At 42.3% G+C, this 13,310-nt stretch overlaps 1 protein-coding gene across 4 annotated transcripts in view; it reads left to right on the forward strand.

The window, feature by feature from the left end:
• The first annotated feature begins 8,973 nt into the window (after positions 1 to 8,973).
• TMEM200A (transmembrane protein 200A) overlaps positions 8,974 to 13,310 on the forward strand; it is a 71,574-nt gene continuing 67,237 nt past the window's right edge. The window contains exons 1-2 of one of the 4 annotated variants that reach the window (XM_067010745.1): positions 8,974 to 9,152; positions 9,509 to 9,979. The gene's annotated coding sequence lies outside the window, so the exon portion shown is untranslated. Of the gene's footprint in view, positions 9,153 to 9,508; positions 9,980 to 13,310 lie in introns of those variants that run through there. The other 3 variants (XM_067010746.1, XM_059083384.2, XM_059083382.2) reach the window with 3 other exon arrangements.

The raw sequence follows: 13,310 nt of genomic DNA on the forward strand, positions 1-13,310 counted from the left end.
TATCTTTTTGTAAGAGGCAGCCATAGAAGTTTTTAGGCAAGAAAATGACCTGATTAAAAATTAATGTGGTCATTTTGAGAAAGAAAGGAGGGTCAACTCCAGTTAAGGAGCTATGTTAATGAAGAAAGATATTAAGTCTTCATGAATAAAAGTCCATTAAGATGGACTTAGTTTAAAACCCAAGTGTGACTCACAACTTAAGGAGTTTGAATTGAAACCTCTTCACTTTATGACTTTTCTTACTATAAATAGAACCCTCACCCTTGTCAATAGTAACCACCAATTCTCATATTTATGATAAAAAATTACTTCCAATGAACAGGTCCCCAACTACCCATCCTTTCAACACCAATGCTAATGTAAAATCAAGGATAAAGCAATATAGCTGCACTTAAAGATCATCGAAGAATATGAAAATTTCTCCTCAGAACATATCATTGCAAGATGTCTGGGATCTTCATGCTCACTGAGTTAGAAATTAAACATTTTGAAGGGTAGACTTTTATTTTCAGTGGAACACTTGGTTTCTGGGAGCAACAAAGAAAGTATACACTGCTCTAGGGAGACATATATGTAACAGCATGTCTTCATTCTGAAATTCTTAGAGCTTTGATATTAATGGGTCTCAGCCAAAAGGATCAATTGTGATATAGTTTATGTATTTTTGGTTTATAATTATATTTTTGGTTTATAATTGTTGGAAAACTGTACTGTTGGAGGCAGTTGAAACATTTATTTTCCATTTCCTCATGTTTCTATGGGTAAAACGCATAGTCAGGTATTGGAGTACATACTTTTCTCCTGACTCCCTTTGGGGTTTCTGATGGACAGGAAAATTGTATTCTTGTTCTAGGCCTGACATTTATTAGGTGTCAGAATCTGGGCAAGTTAAACTCTTTGCTCCAACATTCCAGTGTGTATCTTCTCTCTCAAGGTTAAAAAAGTAATTTCAAATTCTCTATTGGGTAATTAATCAATCTGTGAAGGAAAACCTTCTGGCACACTTTACACTTAAACCCTGTAAAAGAGCGTTGTTCATGATTATATTTGGTAAACTTTGTGAAAGCACTGTTCTCAATTTTTTGTTGGCACTTGTCAACTTTTGTTTAAATAATTAATGAGGAAGCCTATAGGAAGACAAAAGAGCTGATTTGACAAACGCTTGAAGAATGGGGACTTATCTTGTCAGTAGGAAAAGAAATTCTAAATTTCATATTCACTGGTATATGGCCAGTGAATAGGAGTAATTTCTCTAAAAGCAAAAATGTATCACTTTCGGGTTTTTTAAAAAATTATTTGATGGTTGCTAATCAAATATACTACAGCAAAAAGTTGCATTCTCCCATAGAAGCAAAAGCGTATAAGTAGATAATGCTCTTGCTAGCAAGATAACAGAAAATCAGGCAACCATTACCTTCCCTTTTTCCACATTTTGAAGTAAATTATTCTTTCACACATCTAAAAGAAGGAAATACAATGAAGCTGCACATTGATTGCATTTGCAAAAGATTCCTTGGGACTTTCTTTTAGATACAATGAAAGTTCAGGAAGCTTTCAATTCAGTTTGCAGATCTCAGGAAGAATTTCAGAAATTTTGTATTTTAGCTGATGAATTATAAAGTGAAACCTGGTTCTTAAATTTGTGATTGCTTGTATATGTCAGTTTTGGAGAAAAGCTCTGAAAATATGAAGGTGAACTTCCTAAATCTGTCATTTTTTTTTTTTTTTGTGGTACGTGGGCCTCTCACTGCTGTGGCCTCTCCCGTTGCGAGGCACAGGCTCCGGATGCGCAGTCTCGGCGGCCATGGCTCACGGGCCCAGGCGCTGCGCGGCATGTGGGATCTTCCCGGACCGGGGCACGAACTCGTGTTCCCTGCATCGGAAGGCGGGCTCTTAACCACTGCGCCACCAGGGAAGCCCCTAAATCTGTCATTTATAAGTAAGATCCATCCTGTTGCTAGGTCCAGAGTTACAGAGGAGAGAAAGGTCTCCAAGGTTATTATTGTCATTTTTTGAATGTTCATTATAAAAGTCATATAATGTCACTATAAAACAATTCAAAAAACCAAAATTGTATAAAATAAAAATTAGAAGAATCCTCTCACTGTTTAATTTTATTCCCCATTGGTAGCCTCTGCTAATATTTTAGTATATATCCTTCCATGCCTTACACACGCACAGACACACACACACACACACACACACACACACACACACACTTTTTAGCAAAGATGGGATCACACTATTCAAGATGTTCTACAAATTCTTTTCTCACTTAAGTGTCTCTTTGACATCTACCCGCATCACTGGTTATAGATCTTTTCTGTTTAATGCTGCATGGTATTCCATAGTATGAACAAAATAATTTAACTAGTGATGAGCACGGGGTGATTTCCAGTTTTCACTGAGAGACAGTTAACATAGTTCTTGAGAACTCAGACTCTGGCAGCAGGCTGCATGTGCTCATAAGCCCAGTTCCTCCACTTACTAACTTATGCAAATTACTTAACTTCCTAGTTCTCAGTTATTTCAGCTGTAAAATGGGAAGAAATTAGCACTTACTCTAGAAAGTTGTTGTGAAGAGTTAATAAGTATAAAATGCTTAAATAGTGCCTTCCTCACTGTAAGTACTATGTGAAGGTTCACTATGGTATTTTTGTTGCTAGGGACAATACTGCGATCTATTGCTTTCATATATATCTGAATTTTAACTCTTGAACAGATCATATGTTTTTAAGGACACAGAATTAGGCTGTGGTGAAAATAGCCAATGAACTCTTAGCCTTCATTTCTTATATAGTAGAAATATTATGAACAGAAAAGGCAATACATTGCTCTGTTCATGGAACTCCAGTGCTAGAAACCATAAATAAAGACATTTATGTTCTGAATTTCTCCAATGTATCCCTATTTCCAAAGTCCTAGTTCAGTCTATCATCTTCCCTTACCCGGGCTATTACAAAAATCTTCTAACATCTTTGCCTGCCTGCTTCTGGGTCCCCCATCCCTTCCAACCAACCTCTACCACGCTGCCAAAGGGACATTTTAACGTTCCTTAATTTCCCGAGGTTAAAATGTAAACTCTTTAACCTGGAATGCAAGGCCCTTTGTGAGCTTATCCCTGCCTATCTCTCCAAACTCCTTTTTTACAGCTCTGGCTTACTTCCATACTCCAGCCACACTGGCTTTACCAACACACCTCTGAATGTACCACACTGTTTCATCCTCTGGAAATTGCATGCACAGTCCTCCTTCTTTGAATTCTGTACCCCCTTTGTCTATCTTTTGAAGCCTCCTTGTCTTTTAAGGCCAAGATCTTGTATCTCCATGTCTTTGATATCTCCTTTGAACTATAGCTTCTGAAAGGATTTCTGATGACCTTAACTTTATATCACCATTTTCTACCCTTATTAGGCACTTTTCACACTGCAACTATATGCTTATGGAAGTGCCAAACATACCAGGCCACAAATACAAAGAAAAGAACTCGAACTCTGATTTTTATAAGATCTTAACTGAATATAATGTCCACTACATTATGTGAATGCTTTCTGAATTAATGAATGAACAATCTAAAACTGAAGCTCTACTTATTTTATCAGAAGGCTGTTTCCTTAGGTGTGGAGGCATGGTAAGGCTGGGGAAATGCATATACTTCCAGGGATGTGCTGAAATCTCTCAATCGCCTGGGGGTTTTAAAACAGCCTTTCATTAGTCATGCTTTACAAGTGTTGAATAAGCACTGAATAGGAATAGGAAGACTTGGATTCTGATCATGGTCGCACCACTCTCTGGTTATATGATCCTGAGGCAGGCACTTATCTTGTGTTCATAAATTTAAAAATGAGGCAGCTGAAAGGAATGACAACTAAGGTATTTTAAAGGTTGCTTTCCAGCAACTTTAAAAACTGAATGTAATGCCTAAAAGAAGGTTTGACCAGCTCAAGTTCATTACAGCTCATTCCCTTATAGAAACAGGTGCTTTCAGATCAGCAATGACACAATGAGCAAAGATCTTAAGTGTCAAAACTCATCAAATGACTATTGTAATAGAGCAGATGATCAGGTTTGACATTTCTTTTGAAAAATGAATATTTCAACATTTCCTAATGTTCTAAAATAAACGTGGGAAAGGGTATTCTCAGGGCTTCTAAATAGCACAGTTAAAGCTGCATTCTATTTTACCAACATCATGGCTTAATTAAGGTCTGTACATAAGTGTAAATGATTACTGTTTACAAAGTCAGCTGTGTGACGTACAGATTTCTGTTGGTAGTATAATTAAGACTTCCAGATATTTATAAACATTTTTAATTTCAAAATGACAAGTCATCTTGTACTAAATAAAAAAGATCTAATATAACTGTCAAGAAAGACATTATCTTTCTTTACTCCAGATCATAAATTATGGGTGGAATATTCATTACCTCAAAAGAGAAACCCTGAATTCATTTAGCAGTCACACCCCATTCCCTCTCCCACAGATCCTGGTAACCACTAAAGTGCTTTCTATATCCAAGGCTTTATCTTTTCTGGATATTTCATATAAAAGAAATCATATAACATGTGAAAAAAAATTAAATTATGGGTGGAGAAGCACTAAACTGAAAGATTTGGTAGGTTTTAAATTTTCATTTTATTGAATATTATTAATTTAATGTGTATGTGATGTGCTATTGAGCAGGACCAGGTGATTAAACTTTTTTACAGTAAGTTTTCACCATGCCTGGGTATGTTATGTAAAGAGGGCCTCCCTCCTGGTTAGAGGATGTAGCATTCACACAATGGATGAGAGACACGCTGAACATCTGCTATGTACCAGGCTACTATTTTATTATCATTGAATCATTAAAACAGCATCATAAAGACATACTATAATTATTGACACTTTATGAATGAGAACGATGAAGCTCAGGATGTTCAGTACAGGTTGTTTGATTCAAAGGCTATGCTCTCTGGGTAACGCCACACGACCATCACCAAATAAAACGTAGCTAAAAGGGCAACATTGGGGGTATGCCTCTGGAGGGGACTGAATTGAGGGGTGAGATAAGCAGAGAACTAGGGAAGTCACAAGGCAATGAGAATTGTGTCCTTGTGCAACACTTCTCAAATTTCAGCAAGCAGACTTGTCACTTGAGGATGTTGTTAATTGCACAATATCATTCAGTAGGTTTGGGCTGGGACTGAGAGCCTGCTATTCTAACAACTCCTCAGTGATGCCAAGTTTGCCGAACCTCAGACCACACTTTGAGTAGTCAGGTGTGCTGTTGTGCCTTGACTGGTTCAGTACCATGGACAGTAGAACAGGTGGGCCACCACTACCATTTTCTCTGCCGTTTCTCTCCAACCTCTAATATTTTCTATGGGTAGGTTCTTGTAACAAAACACACAGTCAGAAATTTTTAAAGTACTTCTTGGATTGCTAGCAGCTATGTGGTGATCCTTCCCTTTATATAAGTAGGTACAAATCTGTCCAGAGGAAAGAACTGGGGCTTTAGAAGGGAGAGAAGGTGCTCGCGTGTGCATTTTTCTTTTTTCTTTTTTTTGTGGTACACGGGCCTCTCACTGTTGTGGCCTCTCAGGTTGTGGAGCACAGGCTCCAGAAGCACAGGCTCCAGAAGCACAGGCTCAGCGGCCATGGCTCACGGGCCAGCCGCTCTGCGGCATGTGGGATCTTCCTGGACCGGGGCACGAACCCGTGTCCCCTGCATTGGCAGGTGGACTCGCAACCACTGTGCCACCAGGGAAGCCCCACGTCTGCATTTTAAAAGTGTATGCCACTAGTGCTACTCAGGTAGGAAGAAGCTAATCAGGTTTATTATCAAGTAGGGAATTCATAAAATATTTAAGTAATATTATCAGCCTCAACATTATAAAATATCTATTTGAGATATCTAAGTTGCACATTTGATGAACAGAAACTAGCAACATCTTTCTGCTGCTAAATCTACTCAACTATTGGCCAGTTGTACATAATGAGAGAGAAAAATTTTAAATATGGCAAAATGCTACTAAAAATAACAGTGAAATTAAAATGATTTAAATTTTTTATTTTAAATGTATTTCTGCTACCTTTTACTTTCTTCCGGATTCTTTCCACCTAATTCTGTATTTTAAGGATGAACTCAGACAGATAATTTTCTTTGACTTTGTCCTTCTTTACCCCTTACTTTGAAACAGCAACTCTGGGTGCCAGCAAAGCTTCCTCAGGGGCTTTATGACTATCAATCTGTTTCACAGCTGGAATAAAATAATTCAGATAAGAGTCTGGCAAACAATTCCATTTGTTTGCCATTAAAGATATTTTTATTTTCTGGTTGAGGAATTTTTTTCTTAGGTCTGGAGATGCTATGGGCTACATTTATGGCAAAAGCAAATGACTACCATTCCACATAAACCTTCTAATAAGCCTTCCCTTAACCTTGTTACACTATCTACTTATGAATACTTGTTCTTTTTCATTTTAATATATGTTTTCAAAATGAATTCATTCAAAATGTTTTGCCATCCATCGGGTTTATATTTGTAGTGTACCAAGAATGAAAATGTTGGCTTCCCTGGTGGCGCAGTGGTTGAGAATCTGCCTGCTAATGCAGGGGACACGGGTTTGAGCCCTGGTCTGGGAGGATACCACATGTCGCGGAGCAACTAGGCCCGTGAGCCACAACTACTGAGCCTGCGCGTCTGGAGCCTGTGCTCCGCAACAAGAGAGGCCACAACAGTGAGAGGCCCATGCATTGCGATGAAGGATGGCCCCCGCTTGCTGCAACTAGAGAAGGCCCTCGCACAGAAACGAAGACACAACACAGCCAAAAAAAAATATTAATTAATTAAATTTTAAAAAAAAGAATGAAAATGTTGAACTTCACATTTCAACATTTTTTCTCAAGTCAATTCTTGATTCCAGAGGAAGAGTCTTCTTTACTATGTTAATAGCATTAAAACAAGTTTGTGGTGTGTGTGTGTGTAACTAAATATGTGTTGAGGAACTGTGTCACAGGTAAGAAGAGTCTTACATGTATTATTTCATTTAATCTGTGCAAAAATACTTTGAAATAGGTTTGTTCCTACTTAATGGATGGGAGAAATGAAGTTTCAAGTCCCTCTGTTAGCATGTAGTTGAGCTTGAATGATAGGGAATGTTCTGTTCCCACTATGCACTCTTGTAAGATGGGTTTGTTCTAGTGGAAATTTACACATCTCAGAAGGACACTGTAAAAAATATTATATTTGAAGTGCAGTGCAGCTTGATGGTGAGAGCTTCCATCCATTACCTCAAAAGAAGATATGGAGCTAAATTCAAAATCCATTACTGGCATGGTATTTTTGCTGCACTTTTCCCAGATGGAGGGATACTGGCCATTAGCTGAGATTAAATAATTTACCTGAGTTTGAGCACTCAATGCCAGGGAAGAATTTATAACTAATACCTTGGGAGTTGCTTGGTCTACTGAATTGCAGATAATCCTCTATTTATAGAATATTTTACCCCATTTTTTCTGAGACTAATAGTAATTATTTTTAACAGAAATGTAAATAATTCCCCTTTGGTGATCTTATGTAGTCCATTTTTCTGCTTCTTTTTTGAAATCTAAGTTCAGAAATGAATCATCAATATTTGTGACCAAAAGAATGTGCTTATTCCTTATTTCATGGCCTTCATCTTTGAGGGAGGCTCAGTCTTTCACTGTGTAACATGGCTAGATGACCATTTTAAATGTGTCACTACTTGTCTTAGGATGTCATGTTTAATGATCCTGATGGACACCATAAGCCCATCCTTCATTTCCTAGGAAGCTACTGAACATAATCAGGAGATATCCTCTCTCAGGAGCTTTACAGAGAAATGTGGTTTCAAGATATTTCGTCATAAAATGTAGAGGCTACAACTAGAAGGAAGGCACCATGGAATAACCCTCCTTTAATGGGATGCCTGGGCAAATGTGTAAGAACACCTAAGTGAGTTGTGAGTTAAGCAGCTGGCTGTGGGCTAACGATTATAGAAAGAGGTGGGGCAAAAATAAAACCACAGATGGTTTACAGGGGTGACTCATTTCTCCACCCCCTTCCAACTTCCAACCCCTTTAGTTTTTAGTTTTGTTTTTAACATTTCGATTTTTACTAAATTTACTAAATTTTTACTAAAAGTGCCAAATCTCCAGTTTCTTCTAGTTGAGACAAGATTGTACCAGAGAAATACATTTCTACAGCAGTCTCTCTTCACTGCCCTGATTTCCAAGATTTTTTTAATGTTAAAGTGTTGCATGGAATTCTATTCTCTCTCTCTCTCCCTCTAGCATACATTTTCCACATCCAGAAACAAACCCTTCTTGAAAATGAGATCAGCAGCTTGCACATTGAAAGACACAAATACACTGCTCTAGAATGCCATACTTGCCTTCTAGTTACCAGCTCAAATGCATTCAGGAGACATATAGGTACAACCCACTCCCTGCGCCGGGGGATTGTAATGCTCTGTACATGCCAGGGTTGTGGTTGGAATATCTGGTAATCCAGAGTTTTACATAAAACTTTATTTACTGAATTGACCGGCATATATACAACCATCAGTTCCGTCTCCGCGGAATAGGAGGTAACTATCATAACACTTTATGAATAGGGCACAGTCCCCACTCACAGGATGTTTGGGGGCAAGGAGGATTAACCTACAACCCTCCTTGACTGTGATGTTTGGAGTTGAACCTAAGCACTGCTCATCGAAGCCCTCCACGATCCGGTTCGCCCTCGTCCTCCCTGCCCATGACCCTCGCCCCCGAGTCGCTCTCCCCGAGCCCCTTTCCGGGCTAGATCTGGTGGGTGCTCCAGAGCGGTGTGAATAGCGGACGTTCGCGGTGTCCGCTCCGCGCGGGGTTTGGCTCCGCTTGCGCAGCGCCCGCGCAGCCCGCCAGGGGGACCCCGACCCGCCCAGGCGGCGTCTGATAAGAAAGAGTGCGAGGGGCGTGGAGCCAGGGTCCTGCAGCGCCTGCTCCAGAAAAACCGGGAATCAGCCGGGTCTTCTCCACTCCTCCGGGGGCTGGCGGGACCCCGGCTCCGGGACCTGGGGTTCCAGCGAGAGGCTCGCCCCGAGGGTGGGAGTGTCCTTTTCCACCCTCTGGCCTTCCAGCCCGGAGAAGAGCTCCTGGAAGCGGGTATTTTGTTCTCAAAGATAGGTTTTTGTCTGCGGTGATTCCCTGTTCTGGAAGTGCAACTTTGCGGCCGCGGCACGGGTCTTGGGGGCTGGGGGTCCTGGAGGGAGAGGATTGGATTTTGTCTGCATCCTCGAGGAGGAGGCTGGCGGCGAGATTGGGGGCGGCCGGGCCGGGGGAGTTCCCACGGGTCGTGGACGGCGGGAGCTTGGCGTGCACCAGGTCGCGATCGCGTGGCCACGGTCCTGGTAGCCCGCCCGGCCTCCCGCACCCCGTCCCCAGCCTCCTCTTCGACGCTTGGGGCGTGAGGTTCGGTGGGCATCTTTCGGGAGTCGAGCAGAAAACTTTTCCCTTCCCAGCCCCTGGTCCCTTTTGTCTTTCTTGTGCGGTGGCGGCGGCGACGACTGAGCAGCGATTCCCTGTCCCCTGCCCGGCGCACCGCGCCGGGTGACCTCCGAGGGCGGGAGCGCTCGGACTCCGTGCGCCCTACGGCTGCGGCCGGCGTCCTGGCGACCCACGGCGGGCACAGACTGCGACGCGCCCCGCGCCCAGAGGCCGCCGCCGCCACTCCCCTCCGCCGGTCCGCACACCTCGCCGCCCGCCCCCTCGCCTGACTCATCCGCCTGCAGTGGCAGCGCCGCGCCCGCTGCCCGAGCCCCGCCGGGATGGGGAGCGAGGCCGCGGCTGCCCGCGGCTGCCGAGCTTGCCGCTGACGCCCCCAACCCCGCCGCCTCCTTCGCTCGGCTCCAGAGGCGCCCGACGTCCCACCAGCTCCGCGAGTGAGAGCCGCGACAGGCGACCGGAACCCCGAGGCCCCGAGCTCAGGACAGGTGAGGGGGAAGGAAAGGGTGTTGCCGGCGGTGGGGAGGTAGGTGGGCAGTCAGTGCAGCTGAAACGGGGCGCTGCCTTATTCCCCCTCCCCCGCCCCGCTTGGGACCCCGGAGTTAGGGTAAACACTGTTTCCTGAAGTTTGCGAAATAAACCAAGCCCGCCGTCAGTTCCGGACTCTCCAGTCATCAGAGCGCAAGAGGAGCCGTGCGGGGCAGCCTCCCAGAACCCGGAGCCTTGGAGCGCCTGGCTGGGTTTCTCCAAGCTACACCCTCCTTTGTCTCCGTTCCAGAGAGTCAGCATTCTCTGTAAAGATGTCCACAGCGTAATTTATAGTAGTCTTTGGCAAGAGCAAAGTGTGGTCAGGGTTTCCTAAAGCAATATCTGTATGTGGTAGTATCTTCGTAGGCGAAATGGAGACGCGAAGCAATTGTTTGCCAAGTTCAGCACTATTCTTCTCCCTATGGAGTCTATCCTTAAGAGAAAGGGCTGAGGGTTTGAAAGATTTTCTCCATTAATCATTCTTCTGCTATAATTAACTGCCCAAGCCAGCATTTCACATTTTGTAGGTACAAGCTCTCTGTGTGTATTTACTGCCACTAGATTTCGACCGAGAAGTATGTGTATGTGTGTGTGAGGTGATATCTGTAATAAGAACAGTTCACTATTTCAGTACCAGTTTCAGGCATTGGTAATGCCAGAAAGTCAGATGCTTCACATTTATGTAATTTACTCATTGAAGTCAGACCAAGTACACCTTAGTCTGGTGTCGGTTTAAGTATGTTGGGCGAAAGTGTCTCTTACCCAGATTTTTCTTCTAAAGACCTTCAGAAGTACTTGTGGACAACTGTATATATAGAAAACATTTCAATTTGTCAGTAAGAATATTGAACTCTTAGGTTTTGTTGTCAAACCAAGTTCTGAGATACACTTTCTGTAGTGCTTTATGAATAGATTATTACCAGCTCCTATGAAAGCTATTTTTTTTTTTTTTGCGGTACGCGGGCCTCTCCCTGTTGTGGCCTCTCAGGTTGTGGAGCACAGGCTCCGGACGCGCAGGCTCAGCGGCCGTGGCTCACGGGCCCAGCCGCTCCGCGCCATGTGGGATCCTCCCGGACCGGGGCTCGAACCCGCGTCCCCTGCATCGGCAGGCGGACTCTCAACCACTGCGCCACCAGGGAAGCCCTGAAAGCTATTTACTTTGCTGGTTTGTCATGTCTTGCGTTATGGAAACACTTATAAAATGACCTTCAAGTTTGTTATTTGGCTACTGATACTAGAATATTACCATTTTGTAGAAAGTAGGCTAAATTTCGAAACTTCTCAAATCTTACTTTATTTTTCCACTACTTTTTCCCCATACAGAAGCATCTGCTTTAGTTTCATACTTTTCAAACAGCTTAAGTGAAGAGTAGGCATTCTTCTTAACAGAAAGTAATGCTTCTATTAAGTAGAAACTATAGTTAAACGCTTTAGTAAAATAATGTTATAAGGTATTTTTTTACTCAAAATATATATACTGAAGCGTTAGGAATTATTTTCTCTAATGAAGTCCTACTACAGAGCTCATAACTGTGAGATGCTTTAGGTATAATTTGTAACCCTGGTTATAATTAGCTTTGTATCCTAGGCTGGGGAATTTTTCAGTGAAAGAGAGTTGTGTGGGGAGCTTCTGTATGCAATTTCCAGGCAGCTGGCACATAGAGATTTACCTGCTGTTTCTGAGTCAGGTCCAGAGAAACACATGTAGTATTCCAAAGGCACCCATAAGCAGAATGGATTCTTCAGGAAAGATCATTATAAAGAATGATGGCTGCACTTGTATTCCAACTTGAAGGAATTGTTAGTGAAGCTTTTGAATCTTCCCAGAGTTAGATCGCTATACTTGGACTTTGGTAGTTTCAGAATTTTGACAACAGCTCATTGGACAGAGAAAGGTAACTACTGACATACAGGGGGAGTGGATTTGAACGGTTTGTTTAAACTCTCTTATTCCCATGATAATTCTCAGCATAAAGGAAAAGAAATTCATTTTAATTTAGGAAAATAGATAAGGACAAAACTAAAAGCAGATGTCACTTTTTACGTTTCTTAAAATTAGTAGAAGATAAAATAGTCTTCATGGTAATGCATATTACTTATCAATAGAATGTACAGTCTAAAAGAGGAGGCAGTTTTTAAATAAATTTCATTTAGTGTTGCTGTCCCTAAATGGGAGACTGCATGGGGAGTTCGGTCAAGCAGAACACATTTGCAAAAAGAACTTTTGTAGAGATGAAAAAACAAATCTGCAGGGAGATGGACCCCTCATTTTATGATGGAAGATATGATTTGCAGTTTTATCAAGTGCATTCATTTCAGGACTTAAGATATGTTTTGTCTGCTGAGGTCTGATATGTGCCCAAGCATTCAGAAAACATGGGTGAACCCTTGTTATGGTGCCAGGCTTGCTGAAGGACAGCAAAGTAGCCTCTCCTATGGGAGCTTACAGGCTGGCGGGGAGGTGACTGGAAAATGTGTCATAGGCCGCTGAGCACCTGGAGAAGTCCTTGAGCATCAGGGGACTGGTTCACACTGCGGTGCAGGATGGTGGATTTCCAAGGACACTGGATGGGGAGTTGGAAAACCCAAGTTGTTGTCCTGGCTGAGACACTAATGATGTGGCCCTGGGTACGTTTCTAGGCTTTTCTGAGCCTCTGCTTTCATCGACAGACCAAGGACTTTGGACTGTGATCTTTTCATCCTCTTTTTAAAATGCTGCATGATGAGGAGAAATCAGGATGAGGTGTGGGTGGTGGTGGGGTGGGTGAGTAGAGTTTGGGTTAGGGGAAGACTGGCTGGAGAAGACAGGCTGTGCTGGACACAGGGAAAGAATAATGACCATGATAATAGAAGGTCAAGGAGATCTGACCTGGGGCATCTGGCCCGTCATTGATTATATGAGTTTAAAATACATAACAAAGTAATAAATAGCAACATTCACTTAGTAATTGATGGTTTTCGATGAATTTTCACACATAATGCTAATTGATTTTCATTACAACCACAAGGGTTTTTTCAAGCAGAAAGGTGATGAAACCAGAACTAATTTCTCAAAGCACGTTTGCACCAGTACACTCCATTGCCTTTCTGTAGAAACAGGAAAAGCTAGAACACACTTTGGAAACCCTGTGTAAATGGGAGGGAGATATAAGGGTGGCATCAGATTTTAGTGGAGTTTCAAATTTCTGAGTAAAAATTTAGGTTACGTTCTGGAAGATAAGAATCTCCAGTTGTGAGATCAAGACCTGACACATCTGCAATTCTGATTGTTAATCTTTAGTTTGATTACTC

This window comes from Kogia breviceps, chromosome 13, assembly GCF_026419965.1.
Source record: "Kogia breviceps isolate mKogBre1 chromosome 13, mKogBre1 haplotype 1, whole genome shotgun sequence".
Taxonomy (NCBI): domain Eukaryota; kingdom Metazoa; phylum Chordata; class Mammalia; order Artiodactyla; family Physeteridae; genus Kogia; species Kogia breviceps.